Source organism: Notolepis coatsorum, assembly GCF_963971535.1.
Source record: "Notolepis coatsorum genome assembly, chromosome: 7".
NCBI classification, from domain to species: Eukaryota; Metazoa; Chordata; class Actinopteri; order Aulopiformes; family Paralepididae; genus Notolepis; species Notolepis coatsorum.
This window is the reverse complement of record NC_140171.1, coordinates 13,189,912-13,198,947: the sequence shown is the minus strand read 5'-3', so window position 1 is coordinate 13,198,947 and position 9,036 is coordinate 13,189,912. Positions and strand designations below refer to the sequence as shown.

The 9,036-nt window shown below is 45.0% G+C and overlaps 1 protein-coding gene across 2 annotated transcripts in view; it reads right to left on the bottom strand.

Annotated features, from left to right (window-relative positions):
• sh2d3a (SH2 domain containing 3A) overlaps positions 1-9,036 on the bottom strand; it is a 66,319-nt gene that overhangs the window by 34,431 nt on the left and 22,852 nt on the right. Inside the window, exons 1-2 of one of the 2 annotated variants that reach the window (XM_084318975.1) lie at positions 8,633-8,803; positions 501-540 (exon numbers count right to left, since the gene is read on the bottom strand). The gene's annotated coding sequence lies outside the window, so the exon portion shown is untranslated. Of the gene's footprint in view, positions 1-500; positions 541-8,632; positions 8,804-9,036 lie in introns of those variants that run through there. The other variant, XM_084318976.1, reaches the window with a different exon arrangement.

The following is a 9,036-nucleotide window of genomic DNA, read 5'->3' as shown; positions in this document are numbered from 1 at the left end:
GAGGAAAACCAATTAAATTAACTCGTTATCACAGGAAACGGAGTAAATAAATTGTATGAATGTACGGCCGCTTAGGGCTTCCATAATTATGCAACTACAGAATAATGAACTACAATAATCTGCAATGAACATGTTACAGTATGTGGATGTGGAATTATCTGATCACCTGTAGAGAGAGAGAGAGATAGAGGTAGAGAGGTAGAGAGAGAGAGAGAGAGAGAGAGAGAGAGAGAGAGAGAGAGAGAGAGAGAGAGAGAGAGAGAGAGAGAGAGAGAGAGAGAGAGAGAGAGAGAGAGAGAGAGAGAGGGAGAGAAAAAGATAGAGAGAAAGAGAGGGAGAAAGAGAGGGAGAGCGACTGAGAGAAAGAGAGAGGAAGAGAGATAGAGAGAGGAAGAGAGAGAGGGAGGGAGAGAGAGAGAGGGACTGAAAGGGAGCGAGGAGCATGTGTTCAGGTTATTTATTGTGACGGAGAGAGAGAGAGATCTTGTTCAGCCTCTTACCTTCAACTGGCTGAAGTATGCAGCGACACTCCTCCTCTTGCTGCAAAACAAGCAGAGGTTTATGTAGAACCACCTCAGGTACCTCAGTGTCTTTGGCCCCCAGGCCCAGGGGACACATTAATTGACATCCATGCTGTTCCTCTGGACAAGGACACTCCACTAGGAGACGAGGCCACTGCCCAGGTCTGGCTCTGCCATTAACACCAGTAGCCTTCCTGCCTTCCTTCCTCCCTTGCCCCCCCCCCCGCCCCCCCCCCCCTTCCTGCCCATAGAAACAGGCTTGATAGACATGATAAGCAACATCAGTAGGACCTGTATGGGGATGATCACTGCTGCTAACCATTAGGGCTGAGTGTTGTTGTCCAATACTAATATACCCATACTGATACTGATCCTATGGTATACGTTTATTATTTTTTTCAATATGTCATGCATGGTGTACTCTGTAATATTGATAATAATAATTAACTGTATCAGTGTTTCCCATTAATTATCTAGACTTTTTTTTTTTTTTTTTTTTTTACAAATTTTAATGTAAAGTTTGCCAATAGGGATGTATCAGTACTAGTATTGGCAGTGGTAGTAGTCGTAATAGTAATCCAGTATATTTTTTTATTTTCTAAAAAGATAAACCAGTTCAACACAGGTAACTACTTTTGCTTCATTTCTTTGATGGCTCAAATGTATGCTCTAGTCCAGTGGTTCTCAAACCTCTCCTCGAGACACCCCAGCCGTTCCATGTATTTGTTAAATTCCACCACCAGCACACTTGATCCAACTAATAAAGGGCTAGTTAAGTTGAATCAGGTGTGCTGGTGGTGGAATTTAACAAATGCATTGAACGGCTGGGGTGCTCCGAGGAGAGGATTGGGAAGCACTAGTCTAGTCGATTTTGTGTTTTGAGCACAAAGTTCATCATAGATCTAGCCTCTTTATTTTGCTCTCAAAGTGCACCAGATTGATGCATTTAACTTTCAAATGTACCCAAAAAAAGTTCCGGGGGGGCATGGCCCCGGACCCCCCTAGAGGGGCCGAGGTTCACCCACCACTGTCTCACAAAATCCTGTGGGAAACAATGCTGTATAGCACCTTTCATACCAGAATTGCAGACCAAAATGCTTCACAGCAGTAAAAACAGACATAAAATTTACATAAAATGCAGAGAATGAGAAAAGGGGTAAAAGCAATGCAGGTAATAACAATACAAATTTAAAACCTGAGTCTTCCCCCCTTACATGGTCATAATAAGCATAACACACTTTAGTTTGAAGTTTTTTTTATTTCTTGTATATTGTTAATCCTGGTTTACAGTCATCCACAATATTTAGCGCTGCTCTTGTGTCATTCAGTCTTTGTGTTCATCAACTCAACAGGGCAGGATACAGTATGCTGATGATCCTCCCTTTAGGGTACGCCAAACCCTTTTTCAACAGACTACAACTTTAAAATATATTTGTCAGCATAAGTGCAGGTTTCTTGACTTTCTCAAAATCATTGGTTCTGGCTCCAAGGCGTTAGCTATCGGTCAATCAAGTCATGTCAAGACGTCGTCATTTCCATGTTTTACATTCTTTGTGACTGGTTCAGTTCAGCATTACTGGTGCATCCTATAGGGATGTGCATGACTGACCCAAATCATTTTAGAATAGTCTACTGTTCTTAAGACCGAATATTTGAATAATCGATTTTTTTTTAAATATATCCAAATAAATATATATATATTATATTAAAAATGTATTGCTATTTTCTGTTTCAGTTTAAATTAGGTTAAAATGTTCAGTTTCAGTTCAATTCAGTTATTCTTTTTAAATGGATCATTCAAATCAAAGGGTATTGCACATAAATAGGCACTTCAGAATCTGAAGTTCAGATAATCCTTCAGAACGTTGATCGGCTCAGCTGACCGACAATAAATCAAAATGACACCATTCACCACCCGTAGCCTATAATAACAGCATTGCATTGGCCTATCAACCGGTTTTAATAAACAAACATAAACAGTAGCATGTGCATCTTTTAGATCAATTAAAACAATTATTATAATAATAATAATTCGACTCTGACATGAAAATCAAATTCGAAATTCGAAATTCGAAACTTCTAATATTCTAACGCATCCCCATCCCTGGTCAAAAGAGCAAGGTCTATCTTTAAGTTTCAAGTTTCAAGTTTTAAATACCTGTAACTTAATTTGTTCTACAGGGTCTAGGTCTATACCTGCCTCTCATGGTTCTACAGGGTCTAGGTCTATACCTGCCTCTCCTGGTTCTACGGGGTCTAGGTCTATAATACCTACCTCTCCTGGTTCTACAGGGTCTAGGTCTATACCTGCCTCTCCTGGTTCTACAGGGTCTAGGTCTATACCTGCCTCTCATGGTTCTACAGGGTCTAGGTCTATACCTGCCTCTCCTGGTTCTACAGGGTCTAGGTCTATGCCGGCCTCTCCTGGTTCTACGGGGTCTAGGTCTATACCTGCCTCTCATGGTTCTACAGGGTCTAGGTCTATACCTGCCTCTCCTGGTTCTACAGGGTCTAGGTCTATACCTGCCTCTCCTGGTTCTACAGGGTCTAGGTCTATACCTGCCTCTCCTGGTTCTACAGGGTCTAGGTCTATACCTGCCTCTCCTGGTTCTACAGGGTCTAGGTCTATGCCGGCCTCTCCTGGTTCTACGGGGTCTAGGTCTATACCTGCCTCTCATGGTTCTACAGGGTCTAGGTCTATACCTGCCTCTCCTGGTTCTACAGGGTCTAGGTCTATACCTGCCTCTCCTGGTTCTACAGGGTCTAGGTCTATACCTGCCTCTCCTGGTTCTACAGGGTCTAGGTCTATACCTGCCTCTCCTGGTTCTACAGGGTCTAGGTATATGCCTGCCTCTCCTGGTTCTACAGGGTCTAGGTCTATACCTGCCTCTCCAGTGGTTCTACAGGGTCTAGGTCTATACCTGCCTCTCCAGTGGTTCTACAGGGTCTAGGTCTATACCTGCCTCTCCAGTGGTTCTACAGGGTCTAGGTCTATACCTGCCTCTCCTGGTTCTACAGGGTCTAGGTCTATACCTGCCTCTCCTGGTTCTACAGGGTCTAGGTCTATACCTGCCTCTCCAGTGGTTATACAGGGTCTAGGTCTATACCTGCCTCTCCTGGTGGTTCTACAGGGTCTAGGTCTATACCTGCCTCTCCAGTGGTTCTACAGGGTCTAGGTCTATACCTGCCTCTCCTGGTTCTACAGGGTCTAGGTCTATACCTGCCTCTCCTGGTTCTACAGGGTCTAGGTCTATACCTGCCTCTCCAGTGGTTCTACAGGGTCTAGGTCTATACCTGCCTCTCCAGTGGTTCTACAGGGTCTAGGTCTATACCTGCCTCTCCAGTGGTTCTACAGGGTCTAGGTCTATGCCTGCCTCTCCAGTGGTTCTACAGGGTCTAGGTCTATGCCTGCCCCTCCAGGGCCTGAACGGGATGCTGTGTTTGAAAGGGACACTGCTGCTGGACACATTGTGCCGTTCAAGGGTGGCCAGCAGGATGTGTTGCCACGGCGACAGCAGTTAAACATCGTCCTACATGGTGTTCCAACGAGAGGAGCATGAGAGCGCAGACCTGAGGTTCACCTGGCCGGCCGGCCTGCCTGACAATGACCATTGTCTGTCTGATTATTATAATAACGCCAGCTGGCCTGAGGACAGCATTCATGTTATGTATATTATTGATCATGAAGACTGGACACAAACATAATAAAATAATAGAATCCCAGTCAGACCGTTGGTCCGGGCAGGTTTCGAGTGTGCCATGTGTTTGCAGTAGGGGTGTAAAGGTACACGTATCCGAACCGCACCGTTTCAGTGTGTACCGTACCGTATACCGAACGGCTGTGTAGTGTACCGAACGAATACAACAGTATGTTAACCACTAACGACCGCCTACCGGGGGCTGTTTTTTTCACAATCTAATATAATTATTATTATTCTTTTTTTTATACAAGTCGATTATTAATTTCAATATAGAATATACGTTGACAGCCCTACAAGTACAATTAGTTGCTGCACACTACATCACCCCTGAGTGGAACATGGAAAGCCAAACTTTCCCCCACTGTACCGAAAACCCGTACCGAACCTTGACTTCAAAACCGAAGTACGTACCGTCCGTACCATGGTTTTTGTGTACCGTTACACTCCTAGTTTGCAGTGATTTTAAGCGTGCGTGTAAACTTTAAATGGTTGCAGTGACTTTGAGCATGAGTGTAGGCTACGCCTTGAATCACCCAGAGTGTCTTGACTTATTTACCCATTCATTGTGTGTGAAGTGAAACTTTTAGTCTGTCTTGCTGTGCGGTGAATTCTACCCACAGGTGTGCAGTGGAAATAGCCCCTGCCTTGTTAGCACTGACTGTAGGTCTATTGGAAAGAGGTCAACATGGGCCTACATGTCTTTGTCAAGCAGGACGTTGTAATAAATAATATTGCTGTTTAAACCTACATTCTCAGTTGTCATTCTTTTTTTTTAACCACTTTTTCTCCTCTTTTTCCATTTTTCTCCCATCCCAATTCCATCGTGCCAAGTCTTCCCTCCCCTGTCTTGAACATTGCTCGCATATGCCCCCCACTGGCCGGTTGTAGGGAGGATAGAAGCCTTGCATCACGTGTCCCCTCCGGTACACAAGGAGGCAGCCGGTCACATCTTTTCACCTGCCAGCGCGGACTCTCATTGGCGAGGTGTAACGTGTGGGAGGCTCACACTACCCCCGCCATTTCCTGTCTCTGCTGTGCAGGCGTCCCCCAACCGACCTGTAGGAGTCGCTGTCCACAACGTCCAGATTACCACCCATCGACTTCCACCCGCTGACTCTGCCAATTGAATTAGTATGACGGCCGGCCCAAGCCGGAGGCAACGCCGACAGCCGCGGAGTCGAACCCGGTGTCTCTTGTGTTGGTGATGAGTGCAATGTCCGCTGCGCCACCCAGCCGCCCCTCAGACAAGCTGGATGTAGCCAATTACTTAAACATTTTCTTCACAAACATAGCCACAACACTGGTAAACAAACTACCCTCCCACTCAGGGCTTTATGGGGTAGAACACATAGTAGCTTACTACAAAAACCTAGGGGTCCGCAAGGACGACTTCAAGCTGGAAATGGTAACAACAGATGAGGTACTCAATAAACTGAGCGCCCTCCAACCTAACAAGGCCACTGGCCATGACAACATCCCCTCCAAATTCCTCAGAGACTCAGCAGCCGCCATCACCCCAATCATCACACACATAATAAACCTCTCCATAAAACAGGGACACGTCCCCAAGGACTTCAAAATTGCGAGGGTGACCCCTCTGCACAAAAAGGGCAGCAAATTAGACCCAGGCAACTACCGCCCTGTTTCTATTCTCACCTCCATCTCGAAAGTCATGGAAAAAATAGTCTACGAACAGGTCGAAAAGTACCTAGCGGAAAAAAATCTAATCTACGAATTCCAATCTGGCTTCAGAACATCCCACTCCACTGACACATGCCTTCTCTATTTGAATGACCACATCAAACAAGAGGTGGACGCAGGCAAATACTGCGGCATGGTCATGCTGGACCTACAAAAGGCCTTTGACACGGTCAATCACTCCATTCTGATTGACAAGCTAAAAGCAATTGGTTTTGATAGTCTATCAGTGAGCTGGATGCAATCCTACCTTGAGGGGAGGGAACAGATGGTGGAGGTAAACGGTACCCTATCCCCCCCTCTCACAGTGAGCTGTGGTGTTCCACAAGGAAGCATACTAGGACCGCTACTGTTCCTAATTTATGCAAATGACATGTCGTCAGCTTGTGACTGCAACTTGTTCCTGTTTGCGGACGACTCAGCCCTGCTGGTCTCTGACAAGAACAAGTTACAGGTTGAAAAAACCCTCAGCTCGGAACTAGGCAGAATCTGCATATGGCTCGCTGATAACAAACTATCATTACACATGGGCAAAACAGAGTCCATTCTCTTCGGTTCAAATAACAAACTCAGCAAGACCGACGGCTTCTCAGTTACAGTGGGTGACAATATTGTCACAAGGAAAGATGAAATTACCTACCTGGGTTCCATCCTAGAGGCTAATCTCTCCTGTGACAAAATGGCATCCAATGTAATAAAAAAAGTCAACCAACGAACTCGATTCTTGTACCGGATCTCCTCTCTGGTAAACAAGAATACCCTGAAGACTCTGGCAGGAGCACTCATTCAGGGGTACTACGACTATGCTTGCACCTCATGGTACCAAAGCACCTCAAAGGCGCTAAAAACAAAATTACAAACATCTCAAAACAAACTGGTCAGACTACTGCTTGACCTTACTCCTAGAACCCACCTCACCCCTGCCCACTTTGACAACCTAGGATGGCTTAGAGTAGATGACAGAGTACAGCAACTTGCAATGGGCCTGGTCTACAAGATACACTACACGACCAAGGTACCCATGTACATGGCAAAATACTTCCCAAAGGTCAGTGAATACCACGATCACAACACCAGAGGGAGCTCCACAAATCATGTTAAACCCAGATTCGGCTCAAATAAGGGACTAAACACGTTTCGCAATTATGCCACATCAATGTGGAACGCCCTACCCAAAGCTGTAAAGGAATGTGGATCACTACCCACTTTCAAAACCTCTCTCAAGAGACACCTACGGGAGACTGCAATTCAACACTGGCCCCTGTAAATATCCTAACCCAACCCCCTCCAATGTACAGTCATTTACCTAGTATGGTTTTGTCAATAGTCCAATGTACAATTTTGTTTGTTTGTACAGAGTCTCCCCCCCCTCAATGTACAGTTTTGCTTGTTTATACAGTGTGCCCCCCCCCCCCCCCCCCCCCAACCACCTCCAATGTAAATTACCCAGTATGGTTGTCAATATCCCAGTGTACCCAACCCCCCCCACCCAACCTCCTCCAATGTACAGTTTCTACGTCAAATGTATATACTCCCTTTTCTTGACTCCTTCTGTATCACAAACAGTACTGTATTTGCAAATCTGGTATGTCATAAATGTATAGATGTAGCAGTACTGACTATCTGTATGTCATGTATGTCATATATGTCCTGATGAATTGAAAATGGGGGACCCTGGTGGAAACAAGACGAAAGTCTTTCTCTGGTCTGCATCCCCTTAACAATTGTGTGTATTGAGCTGTACTGTATTGTACCCATTCTGCAATCTGTTAATAAAGTTTTCAATCAATCAATCAAAGTTGTCATTCTTACCGGGTGTGTAACATAAATATGATTCAAATATTACAGAGGTTCAACATGCTTTCTGGGCAAAAGCATCTTCTCCTATACAATGCCTGGAAATACAGACTGCAGTGGAGACACACACACACACACCACATAATTAAAACCTAGGAGTCTAGGACTATGAGTTTGATGCACCCCATCCTAATATGGCCAGGCTCCAGCGAGATAAGCAACACTGCTGTTGCAGGGGCGTTGGCAGCACGCTCTGAAAACACACCTGTACAGACAGTGTGCACAATGTTGCAATTTCACCAGCCGGCTGAGAGAAAATGGAACACATTCGTTGTTGTTTTTCAACAATCACACCAAGCCGAGGCGGCCCACTGTCTGTCAAATAGGACAGTGACTGAGTTTGATGTTAGACAATAATAATAACCCTGGAGTCCACTAACGTTATATTATAACAACTAAACCTAAAAATTAAATGTGTCTTGACATGTTCCATGTCCCCAACCACTGCACTTTTACTGTCTTATTGTTGTCTCACTGTTCTGTCCTGTTTTATTCCTATTTGTTAAAAAAAATCATGCACTGTAATGTCGAATCACGTTCCATTTGTATACAATATGGTGAATAAAGTCATCTGAATCTGAATAAGACTCAACGTTATTATTATTCCCATAACTTGTACTAACGTCACTATGTGGTAAACTATTAGTGACACTACGGTAATCGCCCTTTGTGATACAGACATTAATAAGACTAGTCCAGGCTTTAGTTACCCACACTGACCTACTTGTCAACAACATGGCACATTGTTAATCACGACAGGTTACTCAACCAGACCACTAACAGGTACGACCTCTTACTATTAAAAAATATATATCTATTCCAGTTCAGATCAAAACAGAGAGATGTTCTTCTTACCCGCCGTCAGTCCGCGTCAGAAACCACTCGCCTCGGACATACTTTTGTTTATTTACCGGCGCTGTTCTGTTTCAGTTCGTGGTTTACTACTTTAACACGCGAACATCATAAACCCGCACAACAGCTGGTGAGTTGCCCTCCTCCTCCCAGCTCCGCTGTCCTCCCTCTCGGCTCGCAGTTAAAAAAAAAATGAAATAATAAAATAAAAACGAGTTGCCACAAGTTCCCTCAAGAGTTTTCTCTCTCCCCGCCCCGGGCACCGAGCGAGCTATCTGTTACATTCCACAGATACCGAGTCCTACTCCCGACGGGACTGGAGGGAGGCTGGTGGTCTCACCTGTACCAGCTGGTAGACCCGCACGGTACTGTACGGTACAAGTACAACACACCTACTGTTTAGGTTC